Source organism: Vulpes lagopus, chromosome 5 (genome assembly GCF_018345385.1).
Source record: "Vulpes lagopus strain Blue_001 chromosome 5, ASM1834538v1, whole genome shotgun sequence".
Classification (NCBI taxonomy): Eukaryota; Metazoa; Chordata; class Mammalia; order Carnivora; family Canidae; genus Vulpes; species Vulpes lagopus.
Window position 1 is genome coordinate 33,291,765 of NC_054828.1, and position 12,468 is coordinate 33,304,232.

Below are 12,468 nucleotides of genomic sequence, written 5' to 3' on the forward strand. Positions count from 1 at the left end.
GACAAGACAGGTGAGGAGCAAGGAGAGTGTGGCAAACCCTACTGGGCAGTATTGTGCCAGCACAGGGCTGGCCAGACCCAGATCTCAGACCACTTTCCATTTCTAACATTCCATTCCATTCCATTCCAGTTCGTTCCCTCATTCAATAACGATGTCCCCTGCCACATGCCAGGCCCTGCGGAAGTGAACACTGCAGATGCCTTCCCTCCTTTCCTGGGGCCTTGGGCTCTAGGCCCCCACCCAAGCGCCGGTGGCCCGAGGGCCAGCGCCTGGGGTGGAATCGGCTCTGACCTCGCCCCTGCAGCTTCTCCCTACGAAACTGCTAACCTTCAGGGTCCGGGGCCCAGGCCCGCGCTCTCGCGACCAGCCCTCCCCACCAGCCACACCTGGAAGGGAAAGCACTGCGGGAGGGGAAGGTTGGCCCGCGGGGGGCGTGGCGCGTCCCAGACCTAGAGACCCGCGACTAGGTTGACCGGAAAATGACCTGCCTCCCGGGAGGGGGGCAGATGATGGCTGCAGGGGGTGCCTAGCTAGGCGCTTCCTGACGGCGCCCACACTGCGCGGAGGCGGGCCAGCGATCCGGGTGTGCGGCGCGGAGGCGGCGGGAGCAGGAGCAGGAGCAGGAGCAGGAGCAGGAGCAGGAGCAGGAGCAGGAGCAGGAGCAGGAGCGGGAGCAGCGCGCCGGGGCCGGGGGCCGGGAGCCGGGAGCCGGGACTCTGGACAGACCCAGCGGGCCCTCTGCGCCCTCTGCCGGGCGCCGGCCTCCACTGCACGCGGCGCGCGCGCCCCTGCGCCCTGGAACCCTCCGTCCTCGCGGGCTCCTTTCTGCCCCTCCGAGGTCCCCCGTTCCTCCCTGGGAGAAGGGAGGTGGGAATAGAAGCCTTTGTTGTAATAAGAATAGAGGTGCTCCTGGAAACCCCCTCCCTAAGGCTTTCCTTGGTACCTGAAATTCCACCATTAGAGATATCACTCTTTGGAGAGAGAGCGTGGAAGGGTAGAGAGGGGACTTCTTCAACTTTTATTGGCTACTTTAGCATTAAGGATATTCCACATGTACCTGGGAAAAGGCCTGGAAGGAGTAGGTGGTCAAAGTCTCATTCCTTCTCTCAGAGAAGCTTCTGTTGGTGCTTGTTTGCCAGGGTGTCCTGAAGGTGACTCGGAGCCAACAGTCTTACTGCTGGCATGCTGGAGTTGGGAAAGGCTAGTTTCTCTTGCCATGCTTTGCCTTTTATTAATCCCTATGATGGGCCTCCTTCCTTGAAGAAGTTAGCCTTGACTTTCCTGGTGAATTGTTTACAGGCAAGATTCATATCTCCCAGTTCAGCAGGCTGGGGCATGAGTTTTGCCTGGTTTCTCCAGGTTCATTCGGTGCCAGGGGCAGAAAATCCACATCAGCAGGGACACTTCCCTAAGGAGGAAGTAGGAGGAGAACATAGATTAAAGGGAGCAGACACTAGCTCACATTTCCTGTCCAATCAGGGACATGCTCACATGGTCCTTCCAAGGCCACTTGCATATGGTCCCACATTACCAATAACCTTCTTGAGTGCCCACCCTGGACAGTCTGTTCTCCAAAAAAGTAGCCAGGAGGTCATATATGATCATGAATGGTCTAAGATATAAGTGACTATAAATAGTCTCTTCTCTCCCCAAAGACAAAGATTTGAGTAGATTTAGAGTAGTTGGAGAGCCAATTCAAGCAGAAGAGTGTGCTCTGTATGTATGCAGATTGGGACAAGAATGCAATGGCTCCCCAGCTCACCTGGAATAAAAGCTGAAGTTTCTACATTGGCCTGAAGACTCTAAGTTCTCTGGTCCCCTGGTTCTTATTTCTTGGAGCCACTCTCCTACAGCTCTTCCCAGCACTCACTAGTCTGGTGTACTCTAGCCCTTGCTGCTGTCCTTGAACACACAGACACACGCCCATCTGAGGACTTTTGCACTTGCTTTTCCTTCTGCCTGGAATGCTGTTTCCCAGATACCCACATGACACACTCTCTTATTTCCTTCAAGAGTCTATTTAAATGCCACTTTATCAAGAGGGGCTTTCCCTGACTGCCCTGGCTAAAATAATGCCCTCCTCCATTCCCTGTACCCTTAGCCCCCTTGATTTTCTCCTAGCACCTATTACTACTTGACATTATTTGTTTATTTGTATGTTGTCTGCCTCCCCAGCAAGAATGTCAGTTCCAGGGCAGCCTGGGTGGCTCAGCAGTTTAGCACCACCTTCAGCCCAGGGCGAGATCCTGGAGACCCAGGGCGTGATCCTGGAGATCCTGGAGACCCAGTCCCATGTCAGGCTCCCTGCATGAAGCTTGCTTCTCCCTCTGCCTGTGTCTCTGCCTTTCTCTCTCTGTGTCTCTCATGAATAAATAAATAAAATCGTAAAAAAAAAGAAAAAAAAGAATGTCAGTTCCATGAGAACTGAGATCTTTTTCAGTCATGTTCACTATCTAGCACCTAGATATTTTTTCAGTCATGTTCACTATCTAGCCTGGCACATAGTCAGTGCTCAATAAATTTGTGAAGTGACTGAATGAATGTGAACCAAGTACCAGGGCAGCCCATGAATAAGCCTGGGTTCTTGTCCTTGAAGAACAGACTGGCAGACAGGCAAATAATTACAAACCAGAGTGATGAGTGTTGTGTCTAAGTACAGATGTATATAATGTACACATGAAGACTCAAGGGAAAAAATCATTCACTCTGCCTGGAAATAAGAGGAAAGCATGGGTATGACATCACCAGGTAGAGGAGAAAGGGAAAAGGCATTCCAAGCAGGGAAAACAGCAAGAGCAAAGACATGGAGGCATGAAAATATTTGACTTGTTCCAGGAGTACCAAGGAGGCTGACCTGGCTGGCATGCAGGATGTGTGGTAGGTGTGGCAGGACATAAGTTTGGAAAGATAGATGAAAGACCTATTATGTATGAATGGGCTTATTAGAATGATGACAGTTGACTGTCTAAATTTCTGATCCATGCCAGGCCAGTGGAGGCATTTCAGGACAAAGAGCCTGCTTCTAACCCCCTGGCAAAGCTATAGCCTGCTGCCTTGTTAAGGCCTGGGAACTGCGTGGTCTCCTCAGTGGGCCAGGCTAGAGTCTGAACACTCGGGGGAGCAATCTGGCAGCTCTGCTTGCCTTCCTGTTGCTGATCTAAGCAGGACCCTCAATTAAGGACCCACTTAGCTCCATGAGACCCGAGAGTATCCTGGACCACATCTCCATATTCTGATCACCAAGAGTCCAAGTTTCAAAATGTCCTTATTTTGCGATCTGACTCAAAGGGTAGAGAGTGGAAAATTTATAGACGGCAGCCACCAAGGGACCGTGGCTTAATATAACTGGTGACCTGGGAAACAACAGGCAGAAAATAATTTGCCTCTCGGACTAAGAGACTGAGAGGGCCTGTCACAGCTGACTCAAAATAAAGACTTTTCCTTCTACCAGACAGAAGAGCATGTGTTTGCAGGACAGGAAGATTCTTTTCTTTCACCTCCTCCTTGTTATGTTGCTCTTCCCTCCCCTCCTCTTCCTGCCCAGCTCTGCCCTCTATCCTGTCCCTCTTGGCTTTTTCTCCTTTCCCTGTTCTCCTTCCACCCTGCCCACTTCCTTACAATCCTCTTTTTCCCTCCTTCTCTCTATTCCTTCAGCTTAAACACAAGACTGGATATTTGAAACCGTTAAAGGATCTTTTTTTTTTTTAAGTAGCATCATGACTCTTACACAAATGTAAAATGAACACAAGTCTTCAACTTCATTTAACTCATTAGTTAATGAGGGAACCAGTAATACTTTACAGCCAGTTCACAGGAGAATCCAAAATGCAGACATATATATAGGCCATCAGAGATGCCAGGGGTGGGGGATTTGCTGAGAGATGTAGAACTGGCATCTTCCTTTGCATTCCTAGAACAGGAATTTGTGTCTTAGCATCAGCCATGTGCAAGTTAACTTGTATCGCTACAGAGATGCAGGATCATCAACAATAAAAGGCATGGATCCTTGTAGAATCAGAGGACTCGGGGAGGGTCCTGTAGTCCAGGCAACAGTCTAGACAATGCCTGACATTCTGTTGAAAGGACGCCAAAGGATCTTTGCCCATTTCACAGTCTTTCAGAGTTTTTCTTGATAAGACCTTAGAAGAGTACAGGGAGGAAAGGTGGGAGCCGGGTAATTTTTATAAGTCTCTAAACGGGTCTCTGTTTAAAGGTGGAAACTGATTCTGGCCTAGAGGCTCAGTCCCAGGGCAGAAAGTGGAGGAAAAGAATGGTTGCCTGGCTCTGTTTGAAGCAGTGGGTGATTGGGCTTGGTCAGCACTCCATAAACCCTTGTTCTCCTCCTCCTGCCATCATCCTCCAGCCTTGGAGACAGGGAAGGGCAGGGCAAAGTTGGAGGAAATCCACCCCACATGTGACCAGACCAGTGGAGACAGTTCTGGGCCTGAAGTTGGCCATAGGCCTCCTCACAGTCGATCCTGCTAACCTATCCCCAACATTTGGCTCATTCCCTATGAGAGATGACAGCTTTCAAGATCATCTCACCAGGCTTTAAGGCCCATCTCCCGGAGTCTGTGGCAGGCACTCATTACCAATGGCATGGACCCTCTGCACTGACATGTTGCCCACTCTAGCCTCCACCCAAGTTTTCCCCAACTATCCCAGATTTGGCCTTCCTGGACCTCCAAAGTAAACTGAGAACAACCAGGCACATTTCTAAAGTCACCTTTTGATGATATATGTGAGCTTGGAAGTATGAAGCAGCCAGAGTTCCCTGGGGACTACTGAGCTGTGACCCTTAGGTGACACGTTTGGCAGATGCTGGAGGGACGGATGGGGATGGGGCAAGAGAAGATGGTATTTACAAAGATGTAATTCCTGCTTTCAGAGAATTTCTAATCTAGCTAGGGAGGCCAAATACCCAAGAGGCCCCAGCAGCTGGTGTCAGATGTAGTGTATGAGGAGAGAAGAGTGTTAGGGGCAGGAAAGTGAGGTAACTAACTCTAGAGGAGAACAAGGCAACCATTCACCACCAGTGGAGCTCTACAAAATCCCTCATCCCCTCAAAAGAAAGGGCAGCTCCCTTAATCACCTACTTAGAGCAGGTGTCTTGAACTTTATCTCCCTATGGAGAGAGCCTCAGGCTGGATCTCAGCCACCAATCCCCCTTTTTATTGCCACTCCTGCAGAAGGGAGAACCATTTCCAAGGTGGAAACTTCAGATGGGTAATCGAAGAATTAAAAGGGTATCTAGGGGGATCCCTGGGTGGCCCAGCAGTTTGGCGCCTACCTTTGGCCCAGGGTGCGATCTTGGAGTCCCAGAATTGAGTCCTGCGTCGGGCTCCCGGCATGGAGCCTGCTTCTGCCTCCTCTTGTGTCTCTGCCTTTCTCTCTCTCTCTCTCTATCATGAATAAATAAATAAATAAATCTTTAAAAAAAATAAATAAAATAAAATAAAATAAAATAAAATAAAAGGGTATCTAGAATGCAGAGGTAGGGCAGGTGATGAAACCTGTTCCACCAAAGAGCCTTTAGGCGGGGCTGAGGAGCAGGCAGAGGATATTCACGTTTGTTTCCTCTAGCTGCTCCTGGAGCTGTGTGATTCAGACCAAACAAGTTCTCAGTTCATCTGTCAATATGGGATTTGGACTCAGGGTTTATTGATTTATTTAAACTTAATATTTTTTATTGTGGCAAAATATCTACAATATAACATTTACCATTTTGACCATTTTTAAGTATACAGTTTGTGGCCTTAAGTACTTTTACACTGTTGTGCAAACATCACCACTATTCATCTCATTTTTTTACCCTCCTCAACTGAAACTCTATAGCCATTTAAACAATGGCTCCCTCCCCATTACTCCCTTCCCCCAGACTCCCTGGTACCCAACCACTCTCCTCTGTCTCAACAAATTTGCTACTCTAGATACTGCATACAAGTGAACTTCTACAGCATTTGGCTTATTTCACTTAGCATGAGGTCTTCAAGATTTATCCATGTTGTTGCATGTTTTCAAATGTCATTGTTTTGTAAGACTAAATGATATTCCATTGTACGGACATGCCAAATTTTATTTATCCATTCATCCATTGATTGAATTTGGGTTGTTTATATCTTTTTTGGGGGGGGGGGTTGTTTATATCTTTTGGCTATTGTGAATAATGCTATTGCAAAAATGGCTTGTACAAATACCTCTGCCAGTCCTTCTTTCAGTTCTTTTGTATAGATAGCCAGAAGTGGAATTATGGAATCAAATGGTATATTTAACTTTTTTGTTTTGTTAATGTTTCTTTTGCATGTGGATATCCAGTTTTCCTGGCACCATATTATTTTCCTTAGTGGCTGCTCCATTGCTACATTCCCACCAGTAATGCACACATTTCCAGGTTCTCCATATCCACATCAACACTTGTTTGTTTTTCCAAAAGCAGCCATCCTACTGTGTGTAAAGTGGTATCTTGTGATTATGATTTGTATTTCCCCTGTGATTAACAATGTTGAGCATCCTTCTGTGTGCTTATTGGCCATTTCTGTATCTTCATTGGAGAAATGCCTGTTCAGGTCCTTTGCCCATTTTTGAATTGAGTTGCTTGGTGTTTGCTATTGACTTTTAGGAGTTCTGTATATTCTCAATGTTAATTCTTAGCAGATAGGTGATTTGCAGGTGTTTTCTCCCATTCTTCAGGTTGCCTTTTTCCTCTGTTGACAGTTCCCTTTGATCCACAAAAGTTTAATTTTGGTGATGTCCAATTTGTTTACTTTTTCTTTTGTTGTCTATACCTGCCATAGCCCAGTAGTCATTGCCAAGTCCAATGTCATGAAGTTTTCATTTGTGTTTTCTTTTAAGACTTTTATAGTTTTAGCTCTTGTGTTTCATTTAACTCATTTTGAGTTAACTTTTATATAGGGTCCAGTTCATTCTTTTGCCAAGTGGATATTGAGTTTTCCTGGCATCATCTGTTAAGTCACTGATTTATTATCTTCTGTCAGTTAAGAATTTTGTTCATCTTCAAGAAATAGAAACTGCAATGACTTAAACACACAAGTTTGTATTGCTTCACATAAAATAAGTCCAAAGGTAGACCATTCTCAGCTGCTGTGAAGGCTTCATGAGGATCTGAGCTCCTTCTGTTTCTCTCCTCTGCCACGCATGGCTTCCATTCTAGGTCCACTATGGCTGTTGGAACTCCAGCCAGTAATATCTGTGAGTTCCAAGCAGCAAGAGAAGAGGCAGGAGGGATAAAAGAATGCCACTCCTATGAAGCAGCCTAACTCCTAAACAGTTCCACTTAAATCTTGTTAGCCAGATCTTAGTCACAGTGCAAAGAAGTCTGGGAAACATAGATTTTCCCCTAGGTACATTGCCATCCCAAATGAAATCAGAACACTCACCAAGGAGGAAGGGCAAAAGGAATGCTGGCCCAGATAGCTCTGCCTTCAGATGCCTACACATCTGAAACTCTGTGGCAATCTGTCTCTTCGAGAAAAAAAATGAGAATATGGTTGCCAAGTGCTTAGATAAATGCCTTGCTCAGGTTGTGTACTTAAAAAAAAATTCTCTCTCTCTCCCTCTCTCTTTCTCTCTCTCTCTAGTTTTTTGGTTTTTATTTTTTTTAAAACTCTCTGGTCTCAGATAGGCCTGTTTCTATACCTGGGGGAACAGACAGTTCTCTGCGTGATGTCATATATGGACTTCAGAGGCGAAAATTGTCTCCTAAATGTCTTCCACACCAATGCCTCAAATACACCATTAGTGCTCCAAGCCTCTGTTTCTCTCTTAAGCCTCATTTTCAACCCAAAGGAATGAGGTAGGAGGGGAATAGATAGACTTTAGAAACCACACACTCAGCCACCCTCAGCCACAGTCATTGGATGCTCTTTTGCCCAGCTGCTGGCTGGGATCCAGGCCTCCAGGGATTGGACATCAGGAGGGAAGGGACTCACACAAACCAGAGAGGGCAGGCTGAGCGTGCACCTCAGTGAAGATGGAGAGTACAGAAAGGGGGCTGGTTGGCTGCCATTGTGAGGGTAGGGGCATTTAAAGGTGGTGGGAGACATGCTCTGCCCCTCCTTATTCCTCCCTAACCTATCAGGCACAGTCCAGTTAACTGCAATGAAACAGGGCAGGCTGGGAAGGCCTGGGATCTGAACTGGAACCACTTGTGGGGTGGAGACGCCATAGAACCAAGAGTGTCAGAAATGTAGCCAAGCCCAGGTAGGGGTCTTCAGCATGATTCCAGAGACCTGGTGTCACTCAGCAGTCAACTCTAGAACAATATTTCTGATTGCAAAAGTCCTTCCTGGGAAGACTGTCTAGATCCCTGTCCTTGTGATAAGGTATCATTAGGCACACACTGCCAGGAAAGGAGTGAAGCAGGAGCTGGAACTTCATATCAGAAAACAGACTGCAGGGGGCCCATTTACTAGCAGAAGAGTGGGCTCAGGGTTAGCTCAAGTTGGTAGAGTATTCAGAATATTGAATCATCACTATGGCCAGACCCCCCACATCAGGACAGACACGGGCCTAAGAACTAGGGCTGGGTCTTAGAGACCTCCCACTAGGCCAAGGGCCAACCTTTTATTTTGTGGATCCTGAGAAGATCCTAGGGAGTGTGGCAGAGGGGCCCAGGGGCCTGCATCAGCAGAGGGTCCTCAAGGGACATGGAGCTACAACCATTTACCCACTCATATGGAAGTACTTCAGTATCCTAACCACTAGTACAACTGAAGCTGTTTGTTAGTGTCTGGGTGTTGGCCCTAGGCCCAGAGGGACAAATGTGGTTCGAGGCCCCTGACTTTCCTACAGTCTAGAGTCATTGGGATAGACTGGGTCAGAGCTGAGCCTGCTGAGGGAATAGTGGACTCCTTACACACAGCTACGTACTCTCCCTACACCCCAGTGGACTCCTCAGTGTAGGGGTCCTGAGTGGACCTTTAGAATTTCTGTTTTGGCTGAATCAGTGCTCTGGCTTGGGCATAGGGGCAGGTGCTCGTGTACTTTTCTCTGGCTGTTACTTGCCAGAGAAAAATGAGCTAGAGGCAACCAAAGGTCAAAATAAAAGTCAAGATCCACCCAAAGGGTCAATTTCTAGGGAAAAGGTGGAGAGCACATACAGGAAATGTGGGTCAGAACCAATACCAAGGGACAGGTCCCAGGGCCTGAGAACCTCCTATGATGTGTCAGGTGCAAACCCTACAGGCAGGTCTTAAGTGAGGAACTGTTTTGGGCTGACCTTTTGTCAGTGCTGCCAGACCCCTGGGGACAGTTAGGATGAGGCTGCAAAAAGTCCACACTGGCCAAGTCAAAGGCAAGCCTGTCTGTCACTGATGAGTAAACACAGGCTGTCCCAGTTAGAAGCATAAATGACTACCAAACTGGTTCACTGACAACAGATTCCTAACGGACAATTAGGTAACAGTCAAGAGTAGTTTCAGGAAGGCTAGTATTCAGGGGGACATGGTGGAAAGAGGATCTAAGTGGGACTTAGGAGCTCCAGTTTCCTCTCTAAGCTCTGCTGTTAAAAGGCTATATGACCTCAGATGAGTCACTGCCCATCTCTAGGCCACATTTTCTCCACCTGTGAAATGAGGGCTGGAGACCTGGCAAGAATCTCTGAGGTAGAGATCATGACCCATTCCTGAATGAACCAGGGAACAGCCAGGTGGAGGCTGCTCAGAGTATATCACAGTAGAATTTAGCTTCAGCATCTGGGAAGGCTCCTAAACTTCCCAGCCCAGAAAATGCAATGGAGGAGAGGTGTTTGAATCTTGGTCTTCTCGCAAAGATGCTCAGATGTCAAACTTGCATCAAGACCAGAAAGCCAGAGGCGGGCAGCCCTGGTGGCTCAGTGGTTTAACACCGCCTTCAGCCCAGGGCCTGATCCTGGAGACCCAGGATCGAGTCCCATGTCGGGCTCCCTGCATGAAGCCTGCTTCTCCCTCTGCCTGTGTCTCTGCCTCTCTCTGTCTCTCTGTCTCTCTCATGAATAAATAAATAAAATCTTAAAAAGAAAAAAAAAAAAGAACTAAACTTGGCATGGTAGTGCCAAGAACATAGTTCTTAAAAAAAAAAAAAAAAAGACCAGAAAGCCAGAGGAGAGAATTATCTTGAAGCTAAAGAAGGTTCAGGGTTCCCTACTTTCATGAGTCCCTTCCAAGACCTTGGAGAGCTCAAGCCCGGTGTTCACATTTTTTTCCTTAAAGAGGATATTCCCAAACTCTATCTGTTCAAACCCCACAAAACCTGGCCCTAGTCCTGCTAGATGGCCTGTAATTTGGAACCATTATTAAGTCAGGTGGGAGATAACACAAACACCCATTCTGATCAGATGACCAAGGCTCAGTGACAAACAGCAGGCAACTGTACTGTGGTGGCTCGACATGTACTTATTATTCATTTGAATAATAGCATGCATACCTACTCCACTTTCACCTTCATTATCCCAGTCAGTCCTTTTCCATAAGCCTGTGAGATGAGCAGGACAGGTCTTATCACCCCTGAGCTAAATGATGAAACTGACACTCGGAGAAGCTGAGAGACCTGTTCTGGTTTACAAGGCTGGCTGAGGACAGAGCAGGGCTAAGCCCAGAACTTTCTTATGACCAGCCCACAACTCTTAAGTTATCCTATTCAGGACCAAACAGTCATTCCAAAGCATAGCATAAAGAGATTCATCCTTCTGCACCTAGAGAGGCACCAAGTAGCTGCTGAGAGCACAAGCACCTCCATCCTGGTCCTGGGAACAAAGAAAGCACAAGTGGACATAAATCACAAAACATAATTCAGAATCATAGGGATAAAAAAGCCCAAGAACTTTGGGAAGGAAGGGGTTTTTCCATTTTCCCCTAATTTCTCCCCAAACTCTGCATTCCTACTCATGACACAAGTCATTTTAATCAACTGTATTTATATTAAATATAAACACAAATACTCAACCAAAGTATAATTCAATTGGCAATAATTTCTCCATAATATCCAGACTGGAAATAACAACTGGAGTTTTAGGGGCTCAACACACACACACACACACACACACACACACACGTCCCTGTAACAACTCTGGTCTCTCAAAGACACAACTATGTAGAAGAGGGAAATCCAGCCCCCACCTCAAATCTGAGCCAGATCTGTAGAGCTGGTTTGGCCTAGGGAGACAACCCCACCCAGGAAACCTCAGGACCAAACCTACCAACTAAAACAACAGAGAAAGAAAACAGCTGCAGAGTGGCCCTGCCAACCTACCTTCAGTTGTTCTATGCTAACAAGGCCACCTGGGACCCCAGGATAAATAGGACCAAGTCTCATGGCCACTTGAGATACTGTGTGTATAGCACCTCCAGGGCAGGTTTTCAAACCTAGAGAGACTACCAAGGAGCAGTTGGGAGGAAACATGTTAAACTTTTTGACCTCTTCTCAGAAGGTGATGTCTACATTCTCAATCTGGATCACTGCAGGGTACTGAGTGAGATTCATTGCAAGGAAACTTTGACTATTCCTACAACTTTCTGGCTTTAAAAAGGGAGCCCACCTATATGCTCCTGTAATTTGGAAAAATAGGCTTTCTTCCAGCCCCTTCCTGATTTATAGACTCTAATGAAGTCCTTTCTGTTTGTTTGTTTGTTTGTTTGTTTGTTTGTTTGTTTGTTTTTGATGAATAAATCTGAATCCTTTCGACTGTCTTCAGTGGTTTTTCCTCCCTCTGTCTAATCCCTCCTCATCACTCTGGAACCTCTGCAGAGAGGTGCAATATGCCTCTTTGGAGGTATCCCGTCAGGATTTGGGGTTTGTGTTGTGGGATATAGAGAGGAATTCCCACTTAATTTAATTGAAACTGCCCTTTATCTTAGGGCTTATGTAGCAGCCAGCCTCCACAATGGCAACACAATGATTCTGCCTCTTGATACTCATACTCTTGAATAGTCCCCACCCTACCATGAACTGACCTGTCCATCTGATCAGTAGGATGTCATGGAAATGATGGAATGAGACTTCTGAGGCAAAGTCATAAAATCATAAAAGATATGGTTTCTGCCCTGTGCTCTGTCATGGATCACTGGCCCTAGAAGAAGCCAGCTATCATGTGAAGATGCTCAAGCAACCCTATGGAGAAGTCCCTGTGGTGATGAATAGAGGCTTTCAGCTAACAGCTAACGTGAACTTGCCACCAAGTGAGGGAGCCAGCCTGGAAGTCAATCCTCCACCCAAGTCATGCAAAGGCAGCCCTGATTGACATCTGATTCTGCCGCCTTACAAAAGACAGAGCCAGACCACTCAGCTAAGCTAGAGATAGTAAATAGGTGCCGTTGTAAGGTAATAAGTTTAGGGATGATTTGTTACACAGCATTAGATAGCCAATCGTCAAAGCAGAATGGGACAGAGCATAGAGAACTGTTTGGAGCCCTGCCAGATTATTCTAATTCTTGTGGGATGGAATGCCCAGGCATCCATAGTCCCAGGGATGGG

The 12,468-nt window shown here is 46.8% G+C and overlaps 2 long non-coding RNA genes across 2 annotated transcripts in view; one reads left to right on the forward strand and one right to left on the reverse strand.

Moving 5' to 3' along the window:
• Positions 1 to 12,468, forward strand: part of LOC121490987 — a 138,019-nt gene that overhangs the window by 77,260 nt on the left and 48,291 nt on the right. The gene's annotated exons all lie outside the window — the stretch shown is intronic.
• Positions 1,000 to 1,859, reverse strand: LOC121490988. The gene is made up of 2 exons (XR_005987822.1): positions 1,763 to 1,859; positions 1,000 to 1,408 (listed from the first exon to the last, which is right to left on the reverse strand). It is a non-coding gene; the product is annotated as an uncharacterized LOC121490988 (long non-coding RNA).